At 35.8% G+C, this 22500-nt stretch overlaps 6 non-coding genes across 6 annotated transcripts; all 6 read left to right on the top strand.

Moving 5' to 3' along the window:
* The first annotated feature begins 338 nt into the window (after nt 1-338).
* Nucleotides 339-457, top strand: LOC113093621 (5S ribosomal RNA). Its single transcript, XR_003287773.1, has one exon. It is a non-coding gene; the product is annotated as a 5S ribosomal RNA (ribosomal RNA).
* Nucleotides 458-6742: 6285 nt separating this feature from the next.
* LOC113093721 (5S ribosomal RNA) lies at nt 6743-6861 on the top strand. Its single transcript, XR_003287864.1, has one exon. It is a non-coding gene; the product is annotated as a 5S ribosomal RNA (ribosomal RNA).
* A 514-nt stretch (nt 6862-7375) lies between these two features.
* LOC113093687 (5S ribosomal RNA) lies at nt 7376-7494 on the top strand. The gene has a single exon (XR_003287836.1). It is a non-coding gene; the product is annotated as a 5S ribosomal RNA (ribosomal RNA).
* A 371-nt stretch (nt 7495-7865) lies between these two features.
* Nucleotides 7866-7984, top strand: LOC113093620 (5S ribosomal RNA). The gene has a single exon (XR_003287772.1). It is a non-coding gene; the product is annotated as a 5S ribosomal RNA (ribosomal RNA).
* Nucleotides 7985-14427: 6443 nt separating this feature from the next.
* LOC113093698 (5S ribosomal RNA) lies at nt 14428-14546 on the top strand. Its single transcript, XR_003287846.1, has one exon. It is a non-coding gene; the product is annotated as a 5S ribosomal RNA (ribosomal RNA).
* Nucleotides 14547-16983: 2437 nt separating this feature from the next.
* On the top strand, nt 16984-17102 carry LOC113093618 (5S ribosomal RNA). The gene has a single exon (XR_003287770.1). It is a non-coding gene; the product is annotated as a 5S ribosomal RNA (ribosomal RNA).
* Nucleotides 17103-22500: the final 5398 nt, after the last annotated feature.

The raw sequence follows: 22500 nt of genomic DNA, 5'->3' as shown, positions 1-22500 counted from the left end.
TGCCAAAAAATAGAGTCAATGCCTAATCTCTGAATATTAGCAGGTTTGGGCCTGGTTAGTACATGGATGGGAGACTGCCTGGGAATACCAGGTGCTTTAATCTTTTTGGAAAATTTCACGAATTATGTAATAATCTTTCATTAAAAAAAAAAAAAAAAAAAAAGAGTCAATGCCCGATCTCTGAATCTTAGCAGGTTAAGGTCTGGTTAGTACTTTGATGAGAGACTGCCTAGGAATAACAGGTGCTTTAAGCTTTTGGGCTTTCTTTCCTACTTATATAATGTACTGGCGATAAGATTGGCTGGTCTTTAAATAGCCCTCTCTTTGCAGCAGACTTCGCTTACGGCCATACCAACCTGGCTATGCCCGATCTCGTCTGATCTCGGAAGCTAAGCAGGTTTGGGCCTGGTTAGTACTTGGATGGGAGACCGCCTGGGAATACCAGGTACTGTAAGCTTTTTGGACATTTTTCACTTAGTTTATAATCATTTTGCCAAAAAATAGAGTCAATGCCCGATTTCTGAATCTTAGCAGGTTTAGGTCTGGTTAGTACTTTGATGAGAGACTGCCTAGGAATACCAGGTGCTTTAAGCTTTTGGGTTTTCTTTCCTACTTATATATTGTACTGGCGATAAGATTGGCTGGTCTTTAAATAGCCCTCTCATTGCAGCAGACTTCGCTTACGGCCATACCAACCTGGCAACGCTAGAGTGCTAGCAGGAAGTGAGGTGGCAGTAGTGGGTGAGAGTAGGCTCACCATTGTTGTTTGTAAACCCATTTTTTGTTTAAAGTTAGCTTTTTTTCTGTTTTTCTGTTTTGTTTTGTTTTTAAGTTCAAACACTTCCCAGCAGCCTAGGCTGTCTGGGGAGGATTTTTATTTTTGGAGGTTTTGTTTTGTTATTTTTTCAAAATTGGACTGATTACATGGAAATGAACAAGGAAATGGCAGGAGAAAGACGCAGGGACTTTGACACGGAAAACACTACAGGACAACGGCTTGGATACAACGAGGCAAAGAAAATGATTATTTATTCAAAGGAAGCAACTGTAATTGTGGATCTGGCAGAGGTGAGAGATGGATCGGTGCAGGATATTATCAAAGAAGTGAATGAAAAAATTGGAGGAGGAAAGATTTTGGCGATAAGACCAAGACAAGGCAAAGAATTCGAGATCACATTATCAAATGAGGAGGAGTGTGAAAAGCTAGAGGATGGACTAAGAATCAAGCAACAATTTTGTGAGATTAGAAAGCTACAAGTAAGAGAATATGTTGTTTCTTTTATGCATTTGCCTGCATATGTTGATGATCAGGATATATTAGATAAATTGGAGGCATGGGGTGTAACTCCCTCAACCAACATTAAGAGAAGAACATATCCGGGTACTGAAATAGCAGATGGTACGAGATATGTAAAGGTCAGGTTCCCAAAGGAAGTTGTATCTCTACCATATAGCAGCAAGTTTGAGACTGCTGAGGGCACACAGTACTTTCGGATTATACACGATCGGCAGGTGAAAACCTGTAGATTGTGTATGGATCCAGGACATGTATTTAAAGATTGCCCGGACTTTATTTGTTACCAGTGCAAAGAGCAGGGGCACTTGGCAAGAAGCTGCAATGCAGTGAAGTGCCCGGAATGTAGGAAAGTGTTGGTGAGGTGCGAATGTTGGATGGGGGAGGGAGAAAATAGTAGTGAACAAGAAACAGATATGGTTGTTAATGTGGGTGGGCAAAAGCAGAGGGAAACCGAGATGGACAATGTTTTAAACAAGGAGATGGAAGATTGTGGACTGGGAGAGGAAAATGAAGAGGAAGAACATCAAGCAGACACAGGAGGAGAGGAAAAAGAAAATGATGGAGAAAAAACAATATCACAAGGGACGGTGCAAAGGACCATGGAAATAAGCAAAGAACAGGAGGAACAAAAAAACAATGAGGAAGATTATCAGGAGGGGAGAATGGAGAGAAAAGGAGAAGAGAAACACTGTGGACTGAGAGAGGACAATGGAGAGAAAGAACATCAGGGGGACACAGGAGAAAAGAAGAAAGAACTAGATGGAGAAATAACAACATCTCAATGGACTGTGCAAAAGACTATGGATATGAGCGAAGAACATGGGGAACAACAAAACGACGAGGAAGGTTATCAGGAGAGGAGAATGGAGAGAAAAGGAGAAGAGAAACGTAGGAAAGAACGAGAAGGAATACAAAGAAGAAGAACTTTAAAGGTAACACACAATATAGACATTGCAAAGAAAAGATTTTTAAGGCAGGGAATATTAAAAGACAAGGAGGGTTGTGAGAACAGATTTGATGTACTGAGAGATATGGAGCATGACTGAAAAAAAAAATGAAATGTTTTAACTATTTATTTTATATTGTTTTTATGTTTTTAAGAGTTGTTTCATTTAATGCACGAGGTTTAATGGATGTGGAGAAATTTGAAAATATGAGGGAATTATGTAGAGGGGTGGATGTATTTGTATTACAAGAAACGAATTGGAAAAATTATTGTGTTAAAAGGTTTGAAAATTTATGGGATGGGAATATACATTGTAATAATGGTACAGAGAAAACTGGGAAAGGGGTTGCTATTTTAATAAGAAGAGAGGTGTGTGAAAAAGAAAGTGTGGTGTTTAATGATGGAGCAGGGAAATGTTTAGCTGTTGAAATAGAAAAAGGAAATGAGAGATGTACAATATGTAACATACATGCTCCAAATGAAGAAAAGCAAAAGGTGGAATTTTTTAAAACAATATCTGCAAATGTAAGAATTAATGAAAGGGTGATTTTAATGGGGGATTTTAATACTGTTTTTACAGAATTAGACTTAGCAAGTAATATGGTTTTTAAGACTGATAAGGGAAGGGAGGAGTTGAACAAACTGATGGGGGATTTTAAATTGATTGATGTGTGGAGAGAAAGAAATAGAACGAGTAGGCAATTTTCAAGAAGACAATTTGTTTTAAAAGAACTGAAACAAAGTAGGATTGATTATATTTTATGTACAGAGGAAATGCAAGGGAATATTACTAATGTTTATTATAAACGAGTTGGTCTTAGTGATCATTCTCTCTTATTTTTAACATTAGATTCTTCAAGTGTGAAAAGGGGAGGGGGAGTGTGGGTTTTAAATGCAAAGATTTTAAAGAGTAATGCATATCAGGAAAGTATTAAAGGGATTGTGGAAGAAAGCAAAATTAATAGAATGTATAGGGAAGAGAAAAGAGTATGGTGGGATAGTGTTAAGTGGGAAATAAAGACATGTTCAATAGAATACAGCAAAAATGTCAGAAAATTAGAAAGACAGAAGGAAACCGAATTAACCAAACTCCTGAATAATGAGTTAAGTAAAGTGTCAGAAAGCAATGGAAAAGAGGAAATTGAAAAAATAATAATGCTACAAGATAAATTAAAGATATTAGAAGAGGAAAAATGTAAGGGTGCAATTATAAGAAGTAAAGCAAAATATGCAGTAGAGGGAGAAAGATGCACAAAATTTTTCTTTAATTTAGAACAAAATAGGCAGAAGGCTGATCTATTGAAAGAAGTCTTAAATAAAAAAGGGGAAATAGAAACAGAAACTAAAGAAATTTTGAAAACAGTAAAGCACTATTACATGGACATGTTTAAGGGACAAGGTATAGGAAAAAATGATGAGGAGTTTTTGATTAAACAAATTAAATCTAAGTTAACAGGTGAGGACAGGATTTTGTGTGATGAAGAAATTAAGGAAGAAGAAATAGATATTGCAATTCAACAGTTAAAACCTGGAAAGAGCCCTGGTGTGGATGGTTTGACTAATGAATTTTATAAAACTTTTAGAGAAATGTTAGTGCCAATTTTAAAAGAAGTTTTTGAAGAAATTTTCAAGAAGGGGGTGTTGAGTGAAAAAATGAAGATAGGCATGGTAAAAATGATTTACAAAAAAAGCGGTAATCCAAAAGATCTTAAAAATTTTAGACCTATATCCATGTTGAATACAGATTTTAAAATATTAGCAAAAGTATTAGCAAACAGATTAAAAAAGGTTTTACCAAAAATAATAAAAACAACACAGGCATACGGGGTGCAAGGAAGAGATATAGTAGATGTGGTTAAAAGTATAAGAGACACAATTTATTATATGAAGGAGAAGGGAAAGGGGGGATTTTTAATAAGTCTGGATTTAGAAAAGGCATTTGACAGGGTAGAGCATGAGTTTTTATTTGATGTTCTTAAGGCTTTTGGTTTTGGAGAAAATTTTAGAAAATGGATTTGGATTTTTTACTCAGATGTGTTAACATGCATAAAATGCAATGGTTTTTTAACGGATTGTTTTCAACCAACAAGGTCGATCAGGCAAGGATGCCCACTGTCTGCCTTACTTTACTCTCTGGTAGCCGAGCCACTTGGTTTGGCTATTAAGGCAGACAGAGAAATCAAAGGAATACAAATAAAGAACCATTTCCAAAGAGAAGCAGTGTATCAGTATGCAGATGATACAACCTTGTTGGTAGAAGACATCCAAAGTATTGATAGGGCAATGGGGATTTTAGAAAGATATTGTAAAGGGTCGGGAGCCAAAGTAAATGTGGGGAAAAGTGTGTGTATGAGGATTGGCAGAGTAGAGGAAATACCGCAGCATATACAATTCAAGGAGGAAATGCAGCACATCAAGATTTTGGGGTTGTGGGTTGGTATTGATTCTAATAAGGCAGACACTTTGAATTGGGAAGGTGTTTTAAATGGAATTGGAAAAAGACTGAGATTTTGGCAAATGAGAGATTTAAAGCTAAGGGGGAAAGTTTTAATTATAAATTCATTGATGCTGTCGAAAGTCTGGTATGTGTTGGGAGTAACCCCATTGCCTCATCTGTACTACAAAAAAATGAAAGAATTGGTTTTAAAGTTTTTATGGGGAAATGGAAGGCCTAAGATTGCATATGATACATTACTTGGAAACCTAAAGGAGGGAGGATTGGGACTTTTAGATCCATTTTTAAGAATGAGAACGCTGAGAATTAAAACAGTTCAGAAGTTTCTAGAGAGCAAAAGTGATGTAATTTGGAAAAGAGTCATGGAATATTACCTGGAAAAATGTAATATGGGATGTAATGTTTTATGGATGAAAATGAAAAGCTGGATGTTAAAAGGTCTGCCATGTTTTTATGTGGAGGTTTTGGAATCATGGGGGGAATTTTTAGAAAATGTACTGATTTTACCTAAAGGAAGGGCCCAGCTTTTAGAACAACCATTGTTTTTAAATCCGAATATCATAAGGGACGGTAAGGTCATGTATTATAAAGAATGGTGGGATTGTGGTTTGAGACAAATAAAAGATCTATTGTATGAGGTGATAGAGGGTTATGTACCTTTACAGGCAGTTGTGGATGCATTGAGAGAGGGGGGCAAAAGGGCGTGGAGAAGGAAGTTAGAAGGACAATATGAGGATTTAAAGAAAGCGATACCAAAGGACTGGATTGAAAGAATTGAAAACTATGAGAGTGGGGATGAGAATGAATTTCCAGATGTATTTTTTAAAAGGTTAAATGGGGAAAACGTTCATTTTAATTTATGCAAAGTAAGGAATGTGTATAGTATTTTTAGGTCTATCGCTTTTACAAAACCAGTAGCTTTGAACTACTGGAAAGAAAGATATGATGACTTAAATGAAAATGAAATTTGGGGAAACGTGAGGTTGAAATATATGGAACCAATTTTAGAGAATTTTAATTATTTATTGAGACACAATTGTATATTAACAGAGATGAGATTACATAAAATAGGAATTCAAAATGATGCAAAGTGTAAAGTGTGTATGAAAGAAAAGGAAGGACTGTTACATCTGTTTTTTTATTGTGAAAGGTTAGATGATTTTATGAGAAAAATGAAGGAAATTGCAAAAGAAATTTTGGAGGGGAAGTATGATGAGGACCAAAAGAAGTGGGAAACAATGTTTTTATTTGGTCATAATGACTGCAATATGTATACCTTTAATTTATGTGTAACAATAGCAAAGTATGTAATATGGTTGAGAAGAAACATGGCGAAATATGATGGGAAAAATGTTGATGTGTGGATAATCTTTAAAAACAGGATGGAATACTCTGTGAGACTGTTATGGAATTATTTCTCAATGGAAAACAAAGAGGATGATTTTATAGAAATGATTGTAAGAGGGAATCCAATGTTGGAAATGAAAGAAAATGGTGTAAACTGGCTATGGGGGAAATATGAATAATAATGTCATGGATTGTAACTGTATGAAACAAATTAAATGAATGTAAATTTTTTATAATAAAAAAAAAAAAAAATCTCGTCTGATCTCGGAAGCTAAGCAGGTTTGGGCCTGGTTAGTACTTGGATGGGAGACCGCCTGGGAATACCAGGTGCTGTAAGCTTTTTGGAAATTTTTCACTTAGTATATAATAATTTTGCCAAAAAATAGAGTCAATGCCGGATCTCTGAATCTTAGCAGGTTTGGGCCTGGTTAGTACATGGATGGGAGACTGCCTGTTAATACCAGGTGCTGTAAGCTTTTTGGACATTTTTCACTTAGTTTATAATAATTTTGCCAAAAAATAGAGTCAATGCCCGATTTCTGAATCTTAGCAGGTTTAGGTCTGGTTAGTACTTTGATGAGAGACTGCCTAGGAATACCAGGTGCTTTAAGCTTTTGGGTTTTCTTTCCTACTTATATAATGTACTGGCGATAAGATTGGCTGGTCTTTAAATATCCCTCTCATTGCAGCAGACTTCGCTTACGGCCATACCAACCTGGCTATGCCCGATCTCGTCTGATCTCGGAAGCTAAGCAGGTTTGGGCCTGGTTAGTACTTGGATGGGAGACCGCCTGGGAATACCAGGTGCTGTAAGCTTTTTGGAAATTTGTCACTTAGTATATAATAATTTTGCCAAAAAATAGAGTCAATGCCGGATCTCTGAATCTTAGCAGGTTTGGGCCTGGTTAGTACATGGATGGGAGACTGCCTGTTAATACCAGGTGCTGTAAGCTTTTTGGACATTTTTCACTTAGTATATAATAATTTTGCCAAAAAATAGAGTCAATGCCCGATCTCTGAATATTTGCAGCTTTGGGCGTGGTTAGTACATGGATGGGAGACTGCCTGGGAATACCAGGTGCTTTAATCTTTTTGGAAAATTTCACGAATTATATAATAATCTTTCATTAAAAAAAAAAAAAAAAAAAAAAAAAAGAGTCAATGCCCGATCTCTGAATCTTAGCAGGTTTAGGTCTGGTTAGTACTTTGATGAGAGACTGCCTAGGAATACCAGGTGCTTTAAGCTTTTGGGTTTTCTTTCCTACTTATATAATGTACTGGCGATAAGATTGGCTGGTCTTTAAATAGCCCTCTCTTTGCAGCAGACTTCGCTTACGGCCATACCAACCTGGCTATGCCCGATCTCGTCTGATCTCCGAAGCTAAGCAGGTTTGGGCTTGGTTAGTACTTGGATGGGAGACCGCCTGGGAATATCAGGTGCTGTAAGCTTTTTGGACATTTTTCACTTAGTATATAATAATTTTGCCAAAAAATAGAGTCAATGCCTAATCTCTGAATATTAGCAGGTTTGGGCCTGGTTAGTACATGGATGGGAGACTGCCTGGGAATACCAGGTGCTTTAATCTTTTTGGAAAATTTCACGAATTATGTAATAATCTTTCATTAAAAAAAAAAAAAAAAAAAAGAGTCAATGCCCGATCTCTGAATCTTAGCAGGTTAAGGTCTGGTTAGTACTTTGATGAGAGACTGCCTAGGAATAACAGGTGCTTTAAGCTTTTGGGCTTTCTTTCCTACTTATATAATGTACTGGCGATAAGATTGGCTGGTCTTTAAATAGCCCTCTCTTTGCAGCAGACTTCGCTTACGGCCATACCAACCTGGCTATGCCCGATCTCGTCTGATCTCGGAAGCTAAGCAGGTTTGGGCCTGGTTAGTACTTGGATGGGAGACCGCCTGGGAATACCAGGTACTGTAAGCTTTTTGGACATTTTTCACTTAGTTTATAATCATTTTGCCAAAAAATAGAGTCAATGCCCGATTTCTGAATCTTAGCAGGTTTAGGTCTGGTTAGTACTTTGATGAGAGACTGCCTAGGAATACCAGGTGCTTTAAGCTTTTGGGTTTTCTTTCCTACTTATATATTGTACTGGCGATAAGATTGGCTGGTCTTTAAATAGCCCTCTCATTGCAGCAGACTTCGCTTACGGCCATACCAACCTGGCAACGCTAGAGTGCTAGCAGGAAGTGAGGTGGCAGTAGTGGGTGAGAGTAGGCTCACCATTGTTGTTTGTAAACCCATTTTTTGTTTAAAGTTAGCTTTTTTTCTGTTTTTCTGTTTTGTTTTGTTTTTAAGTTCAAACACTTCCCAGCAGCCTAGGCTGTCTGGGGAGGATTTTTATTTTTGGAGGTTTTGTTTTGTTATTTTTTCAAAATTGGACTGATTACATGGAAATGAACAAGGAAATGGCAGGAGAAAGACGCAGGGACTTTGACACGGAAAACACTACAGGACAACGGCTTGGATACAACGAGGCAAAGAAAATGATTATTTATTCAAAGGAAGCAACTGTAATTGTGGATCTGGCAGAGGTGAGAGATGGATCGGTGCAGGATATTATCAAAGAAGTGAATGAAAAAATTGGAGGAGGAAAGATTTTGGCGATAAGACCAAGACAAGGCAAAGAATTCGAGATCACATTATCAAATGAGGAGGAGTGTGAAAAGCTAGAGGATGGACTAAGAATCAAGCAACAATTTTGTGAGATTAGAAAGCTACAAGTAAGAGAATATGTTGTTTCTTTTATGCATTTGCCTGCATATGTTGATGATCAGGATATATTAGATAAATTGGAGGCATGGGGTGTAACTCCCTCAACCAACATTAAGAGAAGAACATATCCGGGTACTGAAATAGCAGATGGTACGAGATATGTAAAGGTCAGGTTCCCAAAGGAAGTTGTATCTCTACCATATAGCAGCAAGTTTGAGACTGCTGAGGGCACACAGTACTTTCGGATTATACACGATCGGCAGGTGAAAACCTGTAGATTGTGTATGGATCCAGGACATGTATTTAAAGATTGCCCGGACTTTATTTGTTACCAGTGCAAAGAGCAGGGGCACTTGGCAAGAAGCTGCAATGCAGTGAAGTGCCCGGAATGTAGGAAAGTGTTGGTGAGGTGCGAATGTTGGATGGGGGAGGGAGAAAATAGTAGTGAACAAGAAACAGATATGGTTGTTAATGTGGGTGGGCAAAAGCAGAGGGAAACCGAGATGGACAATGTTTTAAACAAGGAGATGGAAGATTGTGGACTGGGAGAGGAAAATGAAGAGGAAGAACATCAAGCAGACACAGGAGGAGAGGAAAAAGAAAATGATGGAGAAAAAACAATATCACAAGGGACGGTGCAAAGGACCATGGAAATAAGCAAAGAACAGGAGGAACAAAAAAACAATGAGGAAGATTATCAGGAGGGGAGAATGGAGAGAAAAGGAGAAGAGAAACACTGTGGACTGAGAGAGGACAATGGAGAGAAAGAACATCAGGGGGACACAGGAGAAAAGAAGAAAGAACTAGATGGAGAAATAACAACATCTCAATGGACTGTGCAAAAGACTATGGATATGAGCGAAGAACATGGGGAACAACAAAACGACGAGGAAGGTTATCAGGAGAGGAGAATGGAGAGAAAAGGAGAAGAGAAACGTAGGAAAGAACGAGAAGGAATACAAAGAAGAAGAACTTTAAAGGTAACACACAATATAGACATTGCAAAGAAAAGATTTTTAAGGCAGGGAATATTAAAAGACAAGGAGGGTTGTGAGAACAGATTTGATGTACTGAGAGATATGGAGCATGACTGAAAAAAAAAATGAAATGTTTTAACTATTTATTTTATATTGTTTTTATGTTTTTAAGAGTTGTTTCATTTAATGCACGAGGTTTAATGGATGTGGAGAAATTTGAAAATATGAGGGAATTATGTAGAGGGGTGGATGTATTTGTATTACAAGAAACGAATTGGAAAAATTATTGTGTTAAAAGGTTTGAAAATTTATGGGATGGGAATATACATTGTAATAATGGTACAGAGAAAACTGGGAAAGGGGTTGCTATTTTAATAAGAAGAGAGGTGTGTGAAAAAGAAAGTGTGGTGTTTAATGATGGAGCAGGGAAATGTTTAGCTGTTGAAATAGAAAAAGGAAATGAGAGATGTACAATATGTAACATACATGCTCCAAATGAAGAAAAGCAAAAGGTGGAATTTTTTAAAACAATATCTGCAAATGTAAGAATTAATGAAAGGGTGATTTTAATGGGGGATTTTAATACTGTTTTTACAGAATTAGACTTAGCAAGTAATATGGTTTTTAAGACTGATAAGGGAAGGGAGGAGTTGAACAAACTGATGGGGGATTTTAAATTGATTGATGTGTGGAGAGAAAGAAATAGAACGAGTAGGCAATTTTCAAGAAGACAATTTGTTTTAAAAGAACTGAAACAAAGTAGGATTGATTATATTTTATGTACAGAGGAAATGCAAGGGAATATTACTAATGTTTATTATAAACGAGTTGGTCTTAGTGATCATTCTCTCTTATTTTTAACATTAGATTCTTCAAGTGTGAAAAGGGGAGGGGGAGTGTGGGTTTTAAATGCAAAGATTTTAAAGAGTAATGCATATCAGGAAAGTATTAAAGGGATTGTGGAAGAAAGCAAAATTAATAGAATGTATAGGGAAGAGAAAAGAGTATGGTGGGATAGTGTTAAGTGGGAAATAAAGACATGTTCAATAGAATACAGCAAAAATGTCAGAAAATTAGAAAGACAGAAGGAAACCGAATTAACCAAACTCCTGAATAATGAGTTAAGTAAAGTGTCAGAAAGCAATGGAAAAGAGGAAATTGAAAAAATAATAATGCTACAAGATAAATTAAAGATATTAGAAGAGGAAAAATGTAAGGGTGCAATTATAAGAAGTAAAGCAAAATATGCAGTAGAGGGAGAAAGATGCACAAAATTTTTCTTTAATTTAGAACAAAATAGGCAGAAGGCTGATCTATTGAAAGAAGTCTTAAATAAAAAAGGGGAAATAGAAACAGAAACTAAAGAAATTTTGAAAACAGTAAAGCACTATTACATGGACATGTTTAAGGGACAAGGTATAGGAAAAAATGATGAGGAGTTTTTGATTAAACAAATTAAATCTAAGTTAACAGGTGAGGACAGGATTTTGTGTGATGAAGAAATTAAGGAAGAAGAAATAGATATTGCAATTCAACAGTTAAAACCTGGAAAGAGCCCTGGTGTGGATGGTTTGACTAATGAATTTTATAAAACTTTTAGAGAAATGTTAGTGCCAATTTTAAAAGAAGTTTTTGAAGAAATTTTCAAGAAGGGGGTGTTGAGTGAAAAAATGAAGATAGGCATGGTAAAAATGATTTACAAAAAAAGCGGTAATCCAAAAGATCTTAAAAATTTTAGACCTATATCCATGTTGAATACAGATTTTAAAATATTAGCAAAAGTATTAGCAAACAGATTAAAAAAGGTTTTACCAAAAATAATAAAAACAACACAGGCATACGGGGTGCAAGGAAGAGATATAGTAGATGTGGTTAAAAGTATAAGAGACACAATTTATTATATGAAGGAGAAGGGAAAGGGGGGATTTTTAATAAGTCTGGATTTAGAAAAGGCATTTGACAGGGTAGAGCATGAGTTTTTATTTGATGTTCTTAAGGCTTTTGGTTTTGGAGAAAATTTTAGAAAATGGATTTGGATTTTTTACTCAGATGTGTTAACATGCATAAAATGCAATGGTTTTTTAACGGATTGTTTTCAACCAACAAGGTCGATCAGGCAAGGATGCCCACTGTCTGCCTTACTTTACTCTCTGGTAGCCGAGCCACTTGGTTTGGCTATTAAGGCAGACAGAGAAATCAAAGGAATACAAATAAAGAACCATTTCCAAAGAGAAGCAGTGTATCAGTATGCAGATGATACAACCTTGTTGGTAGAAGACATCCAAAGTATTGATAGGGCAATGGGGATTTTAGAAAGATATTGTAAAGGGTCGGGAGCCAAAGTAAATGTGGGGAAAAGTGTGTGTATGAGGATTGGCAGAGTAGAGGAAATACCGCAGCATATACAATTCAAGGAGGAAATGCAGCACATCAAGATTTTGGGGTTGTGGGTTGGTATTGATTCTAATAAGGCAGACACTTTGAATTGGGAAGGTGTTTTAAATGGAATTGGAAAAAGACTGAGATTTTGGCAAATGAGAGATTTAAAGCTAAGGGGGAAAGTTTTAATTATAAATTCATTGATGCTGTCGAAAGTCTGGTATGTGTTGGGAGTAACCCCATTGCCTCATCTGTACTACAAAAAAATGAAAGAATTGGTTTTAAAGTTTTTATGGGGAAATGGAAGGCCTAAGATTGCATATGATACATTACTTGGAAACCTAAAGGAGGGAGGATTGGGACTTTTAGATCCATTTTTAAGAATGAGAACGCTGAGAATTAAAACAGTTCAGAAGTTTCTAGAGAGCAAAAGTGATGTAATTTGGAAAAGAGTCATGGAATATTACCTGGAAAAATGTAATATGGGATGTAATGTTTTATGGATGAAAATGAAAAGCTGGATGTTAAAAGGTCTGCCATGTTTTTATGTGGAGGTTTTGGAATCATGGGGGGAATTTTTAGAAAATGTACTGATTTTACCTAAAGGAAGGGCCCAGCTTTTAGAACAACCATTGTTTTTAAATCCGAATATCATAAGGGACGGTAAGGTCATGTATTATAAAGAATGGTGGGATTGTGGTTTGAGACAAATAAAAGATCTATTGTATGAGGTGATAGAGGGTTATGTACCTTTACAGGCAGTTGTGGATGCATTGAGAGAGGGGGGCAAAAGGGCGTGGAGAAGGAAGTTAGAAGGACAATATGAGGATTTAAAGAAAGCGATACCAAAGGACTGGATTGAAAGAATTGAAAACTATGAGAGTGGGGATGAGAATGAATTTCCAGATGTATTTTTTAAAAGGTTAAATGGGGAAAACGTTCATTTTAATTTATGCAAAGTAAGGAATGTGTATAGTATTTTTAGGTCTATCGCTTTTACAAAACCAGTAGCTTTGAACTACTGGAAAGAAAGATATGATGACTTAAATGAAAATGAAATTTGGGGAAACGTGAGGTTGAAATATATGGAACCAATTTTAGAGAATTTTAATTATTTATTGAGACACAATTGTATATTAACAGAGATGAGATTACATAAAATAGGAATTCAAAATGATGCAAAGTGTAAAGTGTGTATGAAAGAAAAGGAAGGACTGTTACATCTGTTTTTTTATTGTGAAAGGTTAGATGATTTTATGAGAAAAATGAAGGAAATTGCAAAAGAAATTTTGGAGGGGAAGTATGATGAGGACCAAAAGAAGTGGGAAACAATGTTTTTATTTGGTCATAATGACTGCAATATGTATACCTTTAATTTATGTGTAACAATAGCAAAGTATGTAATATGGTTGAGAAGAAACATGGCGAAATATGATGGGAAAAATGTTGATGTGTGGATAATCTTTAAAAACAGGATGGAATACTCTGTGAGACTGTTATGGAATTATTTCTCAATGGAAAACAAAGAGGATGATTTTATAGAAATGATTGTAAGAGGGAATCCAATGTTGGAAATGAAAGAAAATGGTGTAAACTGGCTATGGGGGAAATATGAATAATAATGTCATGGATTGTAACTGTATGAAACAAATTAAATGAATGTAAATTTTTTATAATAAAAAAAAAAAAAAATCTCGTCTGATCTCGGAAGCTAAGCAGGTTTGGGCCTGGTTAGTACTTGGATGGGAGACCGCCTGGGAATACCAGGTGCTGTAAGCTTTTTGGAAATTTTTCACTTAGTATATAATAATTTTGCCAAAAAATAGAGTCAATGCCGGATCTCTGAATCTTAGCAGGTTTGGGCCTGGTTAGTACATGGATGGGAGACTGCCTGTTAATACCAGGTGCTGTAAGCTTTTTGGACATTTTTGACTTAGTATATAATAATTTTGCCAAAAAATAGAGTCAATGCCCGATCTCTGAATATTTGCAGCTTTGGGCCTGGTTAGTACATGGATGGGAGACTGCCTGGGAATACCAGGTGCTTTAATCTTTTTGGAAAATTTCACGAATTATATAATAATCTTTCATTAAAAAAAAAAAAAAAAAAAAAAAAAAAAGAGTCAATGCCCGATCTCTGAATCTTAGCAGGTTTAGGTCTGGTTAGTACTTTGATGAGAGACTGCCTAGGAATACCAGGTGCTTTAAGCTTTTGGGCTTTCTTTCCTACTTATATAATGTACTGGCGATAAGATTGGCTGCTCTTTAAATAGCCCTCTCTTTGCAGCAGACTTCGCTTACAGCCATGCCAACCTGGCTTTGGCCGATCTCGTCTGATCTCGGAAGCTAAGCAGGTTTGGTCCTGGTTAGTACTTGGATGGGAGACCGCCTGGGAATACCAGGTGCTGTAAGCTTTTTGGACATTTTTCACTTAGTTTATAATAATTTTGCCATAAAATAGAGTCAATGCCCGATCTCTGAATCTTAGCAGGTTTAGGTCTGGTTAGTACTTTGATGAGAGACTGCCTAGGAATACCAGGTGCTTTAAGTTTTTGGGTTTTCTTTCCTACTTATATAATGTACTGGCGATAAGATTGGCTGGTCTTTAAATAGCCCTCTCTTTGCAGCAAACTTCGCTTACGGCCAAACCAACCTGGCAACGCTAGTGAGCCACACAGGAAGTGAGTTGGCAGTTTGTAGTAGGCAGTAGGTGAGAGAGGCTCACCTTGTGTTTTTTGTTTTGTTTTATCTGCGTAAAGATTTATTTCTTTTGCAACTTATTGATTTTTGTTTGTTATAGTTTTTATACTTCCCAGCAGCAGTTTGCTGTCTGGGGAGAAATTTTTCTTTTGTTTGAAAAATGGATGGATTACATGGCAAAGAAGTGGACATGGCAGGAGGAAGACGAGTGCTAACAGACAAAGAAATGGATAAAGAACAACGAGATGGACAAGGACGAATGGATTATAACAAGAGGATTTACTCTAAAGAGGCTACAGTAATTGTTGACATGGCGGATCAGAGAGATGCAAGAGCAGAGGACATTATCAAAGCAGTGAACGAAAGGATTGGAGGAGGAAAGATTCTAGCAGTCAGACCAAGGCAAGTAAAAGAATATGAAATTACACTGATAAACAGGGAGGCGTGCGATGGATTAGATGAAGGATTAATGATAAAAGGAAAACTGTGTGAGATTCGACAACTGAAAACAAGGGAGTATGTGGTTTCTTTCATACATTTGCCAGCCTATATTGAGGACTCTGACATTTTAATTAAATTACAAAATTGGGGCGTAACACCTGTTTCAGACATCATAAGAAGAATGTATCCAGGCACAGACATTGCGGATGGTACAAGGTACCTAAGGGTGAAATTTCCTAAAGAAGTAGTGTCTCTGCCATACAGTACAAAGTTTGATACGGAGGAGGGAACACAGTATTTCAGGATCATGCATGATCGTCAGGTTAAAACCTGTCGATTGTGCATGAATCCGGGACATGTGTTCAAAGACTGTCCAGATTTTAAATGTCATCAGTGCAATGGCCAGGGTCATTACGCAAGGGATTGCGATGCAATTAAGTGCCTGGATTGCAGAAAGGTGATCATAAGATGTGAGTGTTGGATGGAGAATGAAATTCAAAATAAAGAGTCAGAAGGTGTAGGAGGGCGAATGTCAAAAGAAACTGAATTACAAAATGGTGGAGAGAATGAGGAAGAGGATGGTGTGAATAAAGAGGCTATTGTGGAAAATAAGAAGGAATTGGAAGAGAAAAGGCTGGAAGGAGAAATGGACAAAGGAATATTGACATCACAGGAAGTAACACAAGGGGTATTGGAGGAAATGGAGAACCAAGGATTAAAAGAAAAGGAGGAGGAAATGCAAGAGATAACTGAAGAGGAGAAAGAAATGGAATTGGAAGAGAAAAGGCTGGAAGGAGAAATGGACAAAGGAATATTGACATCACAGGAAGTAACACAAGGGGCATTGGAGGAAATGGAGAACCAAGGACTAAAAGAAAAGGAGGAGGAAATGCAAGAGATAACTGAAGAGGAGAAAGGAGTGGACAGAATGGATGATAGAAAGGACAAAAGGGTGACATTAAGAATGAGAACCCTTAAGGTAATACCAAATGTGAATGTGGCCAGAAAAAAAAGACATTTTAGGGAAAAATACAATAAGGGGAAACATTTGTTTGAGAATAAATTTCAAGTGTTGAGGGAAGATGAGGAGGAGGAGGTAGACTAAGAATACAATGTTTGGTTTAAATTTGTATTATTATTTATTATTATAATGTTTTTATACATTGTATCATGGTATGCTAATGCCTTAATTGTATTTCAAAAAGAAAAATGGAGATAAAAGGTTATTTATTGAATGTAAAGTGAAATAAATGTGTTTGGTGTTTAGAGAAATGGCTTTTATCAAACCTGTGGCAAATAATTATTGTTTTTGTTTGTTATGCTTCTGTGGAAAATGTGTACAATGTTTTTAATGAAATATTTTAAATTTGTTAATAAAAAAAAAAAAAAAAAAAAAAAAAAATCTCGTCTGATCTCGGAAGCTAAGCAGGTTTGGGCCTGGTTAGTACTTGGATGGGAGACCGCCTGGGAATACCAGGTGCTGTAAGCTTTTTGGAAATTTTTCACTTAGTATATAATAATTTGGCAAAAAAATAGAGTCAATGCCCGATCTCTGAATATTTGCAGGTTTGGGCCTGGTTAGTACTTTGATGAGAGACTGCCTTGGAATACCAGGTGCTTTAAGCTTTTGGGCTTTCTTTCCTACTTATATAATGTACTGGCGATAAGATTGGCTGCTCTTTAAATAGCCCTCTCTTTGCAGCAGACTTCGCTTACGGCCATACCAACCTGGCTATGCCCGATCTCGTCTGATCTCGGAAGCTAAGCAGGTTTGGGCCTGGTTAGTACTTGGATGGGAGACCGGCTGGGAATACCAGGTGCTGTAAGCTTTTTGGACATTTTTCACTTAGTATATAATAATTTTGCCAAAAAATAGAGTCAATGCCCGATCTCTGAATATTTGCAGGTTTGGGCCTGGTTAGTACATGGATGGGAGACTGCCTGGGAATACCAGGTGCTTTAATCTTTTTGGAAAATTTCACGAATTATATAATAATCTTTCATTAAAAAAAAAAAAAAAAGAGTCAATGCCCGATCTCTGAATCTTAGCAGGTTTAGGTCTGGTTAGTACTTTGATGAGAGACTGCCTAGGAATACCAGGTGCTTTAAGCTTTTGGGCTTTCTTTCCTACTTATATAATGTACTGGCGATAAGATTGGCTGCTCTTTAAATAGCCCTATCTTTGCAGCAGACTTCGCTTACGGCCATACCAACCTGAGGGCGCTATTGAGTCAGACAGGAAGTACTGGGCTGTAGTTGGAGAGGAAGGCTCTCCCTTATTTGTTTATATTTTTTGTTTTGCTAAAGTTTTTGATTTGATAGTATCATTTTGTTTGTTTGTTTTGCTTTAACCACCTTCCAGCAGCTTAATGCTGTCTGGAGGGTGTTTTGTTTTTGATTTAATTTATCTCTTGGATTAAAGGACGGATCTTATGGAAAACGACATGGAAATGGCTGGTGAAATACAAACGGATATTGACAAAGGATTGGACAAACGACGAAGTGTGGACAAAGGAATCAATGGAGAACATAACAGAAGAAATGAAAGAGGAAGAAAATATTCAAAAGAAGCAACCGTGATAATTGATTTAGAGGGAGTACAAGATGGAAAAGCTGAGGATATCATCAAGATGGTGACAGAGAAAATTGGAGGAGGACATATCTTGGCGGTAAGGCCCAGGCTGGGCAGAGAATATGAAATCACTTTAAGAAATGAGGACATGTGTGACATTCTACTGGACGGAATAACTATTAAAGGAAAGGATTGTGTAATTAGAAAACTACAGACAAGGGAATATGTTGTATCGTTTATGCATCTACCGGCTTATCTTGAAGACAAAGACATTTTTAATAAATTGGATAATTGGGGCGTACATCCAACATCACAAATTAAAAGAAGGCTATATCCAGGCACTGAAGTGGAAGATGGAACGAGATTTGTGCGTGTTAAGTTTCCAGATCAGGTGGTTTCATTACCATATAGCACAAAATTTGAGACAGCGGAGGGAACACAGTTTTTCCGGATAATACATGACAGACAGGTGAAGACTTGTCGTATGTGTTTGAATCCGGGACATATCTTAAGAGACTGTCCAGACTTCAAATGTCACCTATGTGAGGAGCAAGGCCATTTTGCACGGGACTGTGATGCAGTGAGATGCCCAGATTGCCACAAAGTTCTTGTGAAATGTGAATGTTGGATGGTAAATGAGGAGAGACCAAACAAAGAGACTGACTCCGAGGTAGAGTGCAGACAAATTCATAAAGAAGTGGAAGAAGAGGAGAAAAATTATGGTGGTGAGCAGGCAGAAGTTGAAAGGGAAGTGGAGACAAATGGAACACAGAGAGAAAAAGAAGAACAAATGATGGAAGAAGAAAGGACACTAGAGGAGACTTCATTAAAGGGCAGAGAACTGGAGCATAAAAAAGAACAAGAGGTGAGTGAACAAGAGGAAGATGAAAAAGAGACTGAGAAACAAAAGTCTGAAGGATATAAAAGAGATAGAGAATTCACTCGTATGCAAAGAAGAAGTCTACTGAAGGTAAAACCAAATATTGACTGTGCTAGAAAGAGAAAAGAAAAAATGAAAGAAAAAGCTACATTTAGAGGGAAATGTGAGGTTTTAAGAAGTATAGTGGAGGAAGAGGAAGAAAAATGAAATGATGAATATTTTTAAATATTTATTATCTTTAATGGTCTTAAGAATTGTATCTTGGAATGCAAGAGGTTTGTTGAATGTGGTGAAATTTGAAAAAATGAAAGAAATGTGTAAAGAGGAAAATATAATTGTATTACAAGAAACTAATTGGAAAGATGAATCAATGGAAGATTTAAAAAAAAGATGGAATGGGGAAATAATATATAATAATGGGGATGGAAGAAAAGGAAGGGGAGTAGCAATTTTAATTGATAAGTATATGAAGGATAAATGGAATGTGGTATTTGATGATGGAAATGGAAAATGTTTAGCAGTAGAAATAAGTAGTGAGGATGAAACTTTTGTTTTATGCAACTTACATGCACCAACAGAAGAAAAGGAAAAGAGGAGTTTCTTTCATGATTTAAGGAGTTTTACACTAAAGCATAAGAAAGTAATTTTAATAGGTGATTTCAATACAGTTTTTAGCAAAATGGATATGGCAGAAGGAATGGTTTATAGAACAGATACTGCAAGAAAAGAGCTGAATGTTTTAATGGAAGAAAATGACTTAATTGATATATGGAGGGATAGGAATGAAAAAAGAAGAGAATATTCAAGAAGACAATTAGTAGAGAATTTTTTGTGCCAAACAAGGATTGATTATGTGTTAAACACAAGATTTTTAGAGCAATATATTGAAAAGGTGTACTATAAGGAAACAACATTAAGTGATCATAGTTTTGTGTTTATTTTGATGGATTTTAATAAAATGGAGAGGGGGCCAGGAGTTTGGATTTTAAATGCAGAGATTTTAAAAAATGAATCTTATAGAATGGAAATAGAAAAAATTATAGACAAAGAAAAGGAAAGTAGTTTGTTTGTAGAAAACAAAAGGATATGGTGGGATAATGTAAAATATGAAATAAAGAAATCTACAATAAAATATTGTAAATTTCTACAACGAGTTAAGAAACAAAAAGAAAGGAATATCAGAAAAGAATTAAATGAAGAATTAAGTAAAGAGGACGTTGATGTGCAGAAGGTTGTTTTGTTAGAAGAGGATTTAAGTAAAATAGAGGAGGAAAAGTATAGAGGTGCAATGATAAGAAGTAAGGCAAAATATACTGTGGAGGGAGAAAAATGCACAAAATTCTTTTTTAATCTGGAAAGAAGTAGGAAAAAGGCAGAAACGATAAAAGAAATAAAATGCAAAGATGGAAGGAAAGTAAAAGAAACAAAAGAAATATTAAAGGAGGTAAAAGATTTTTATGAAGAATTGTTTAAGACACAAGGAATAGATGATGGGGAAAAAGACTGTATATTGGAGACGATAACAGCTACAGTTAATAATCAAGACAAAGATGAGTGTGATGCGGAGATAAAAATAGAAGAGATAGAAGAAGCTATTAATCAATTAAAGGTGAATAAAAGTCCAGGTATAGATGGAATAACAAATGAGTTTTATAAAGCTTTTAAGGATAAATTATTGAAAATACTAAAACAAGTGTATGATGAGATTTTTAAAAAGGGAGAGATTAATCAAGCAATGAAAATGGGTCTAGTGAAAATAATATTCAAGAGAAAAGGGGAAAGGGAGGATTTAAAAAATTATAGACCAATCACTATGCTAAATGTAGATTTTAAAATTTTAGCAAAAATTTTTGCAAACAGACTGAAAAGAGTGTTACCTAAGATAATTTTATCAAATCAAGCATATGGAGTTCAGGGGAGAGATATATCAGATACAGTTAGCAACATAAGGGATGTGATAAGTTATATGAATGAAGAAAAGAAGAGTGGATATGTGATAAGCATGGATTTTGAAAAAGCGTTTGATAGGGTGGAGCATGAGTTTTTATTTGCGAGTTTAAAACGTTTTGGTTTTGGGGGTAATTTTAGAAAATGGATTAAGATCTTGTATAAGGATGCAATGAGTTTTATTAAATGTAATGGTTTTTTAACGGATGCTTTTAAGATAACTAGATCCATAAGGCAGGGCTGTCCATTGTCAGCACAGTTGTATTCCTTGGTCGCAGAGTCTCTAGGAATGATGATTAAAAAGGATCAAAGAATAAAAAGTATAAATATTGAAAATGGAAGGGAAGGACAAAAGATTTTTCAGTACGCGGATGATACCACCTTGATAATAGAAGATTTAGAGAGCATTAGAATAGCAATGGAACTCATGCAGAAATTTTGTAAAGCAACAGGTGCAAAGATAAATGTGGAAAAAACTGCTTTTATGAGATTTGGAGAAGCGCCAGCATTACCAGCTTGCATTGCTTTTAATGAAAAGGAAGAAATTAAGATTTTAGGAGTAAATTTGGGGAAAGATGAAAAGAGTTCAAGAGATAAAAGATGGGAAGAGATTGTGGGAGAAATGAAAAGAAGATTGGTTTTTTGGAAAGTGAGAGATTTGGAGTTGAAAGGAAGAGTTTTAATTGTTAATAGTCTAATGCTCTCTAAGATGTGGTATAATTTATCTGTAACTGCAATGCCAATGTGGGTAGAACAGAGAGTAAAGGGTATTGTGTTGGATTTTTTATGGAATAATAAGCCTCCTAGAATTGCACATAAGACTTTAATTGGTTCTCAAGAAGAAGGAGGGTTAGGGTTAATGGATGTTGAGCAGAGGAAGAAGAGTATGAGAGTGAAAACTGTAAAGAAATATCTAAATAGAGAAAAGATGGAGGAATGGAAAGTAATAATGAAACATTTTTTAAACAAATGTTCAAATTTGAGAATAGGGGATGATATTTTATGGATGAGAGTTAAAAAAGGAATGATAAAAGGAATACCAGATTTTTATAAAGAGGTTTTAGAGGCATGGAGGGATTTCTTACCACATATTGATTTTAAGCCACAAGGAAGAGAAACAATTTTGAATCAACCTCTGTTTTTAAATGCAAAGATTACTACAGATGGAACAGATGTGTTTTTTAAAAAGTGGCTAGATGTAGATATAAAAAGAGTAAGAGATATTTTATATGAGTATAAAAATGGGTTTCTTCCTCTTCAGTTTGTCATTGATGCTTTAGAAGAAGCAAAAGAGGATTTCAATGTCAGTACTTTAAAGAAACAATATGATGTTGTAAAGAAAGCAATACCAAAAGAGTGGATTGAAATAATAGAGAGTGGGGAAAAAGAGGAAGAGAAAGTAGAAGTGTCTTTTAAAGTTGGGAAGAAGGAATATGATTTTAACTCTTGTACTGTGAAGATGTTTTACACATGTTTTAGGGAATCTGTTTTCACAAAACCAAAAGTAAATGAGTTTTGGATTGAGCATTTTCCTGGATTAGATGAAAATAATATATGGAGGAATGTTAAATGGAGGTTCTTAGATGTAAAAATGGAAGCGTTGGATTATTTTATAAGGCATAAAGTCGTTTTTTCCGAGATGAAACTATGTAAAATTGGTTTGACACAAAATGCTTTGTGTAAAGTATGTAAAAAAGAGGATGAAGGATTTTTACATTTGTTTTTATATTGTGATGAATTGAAATAATTTTTTAAGATTTTAAAAGGTTTGATAAATCAACTAAGAGAAAAGGAAGATATTCCAAACTGGGATGAGTTGATAATAATG

This window comes from Carassius auratus, unplaced genomic scaffold (genome assembly GCF_003368295.1).
Source record: "Carassius auratus strain Wakin unplaced genomic scaffold, ASM336829v1 scaf_tig00215112, whole genome shotgun sequence".
Lineage (NCBI taxonomy): Eukaryota > Metazoa > Chordata > Actinopteri > Cypriniformes > Cyprinidae > Carassius > Carassius auratus.
Note: the sequence above shows the minus strand (reverse complement) of the source record. Positions and strands in the feature narration are given on the sequence as shown.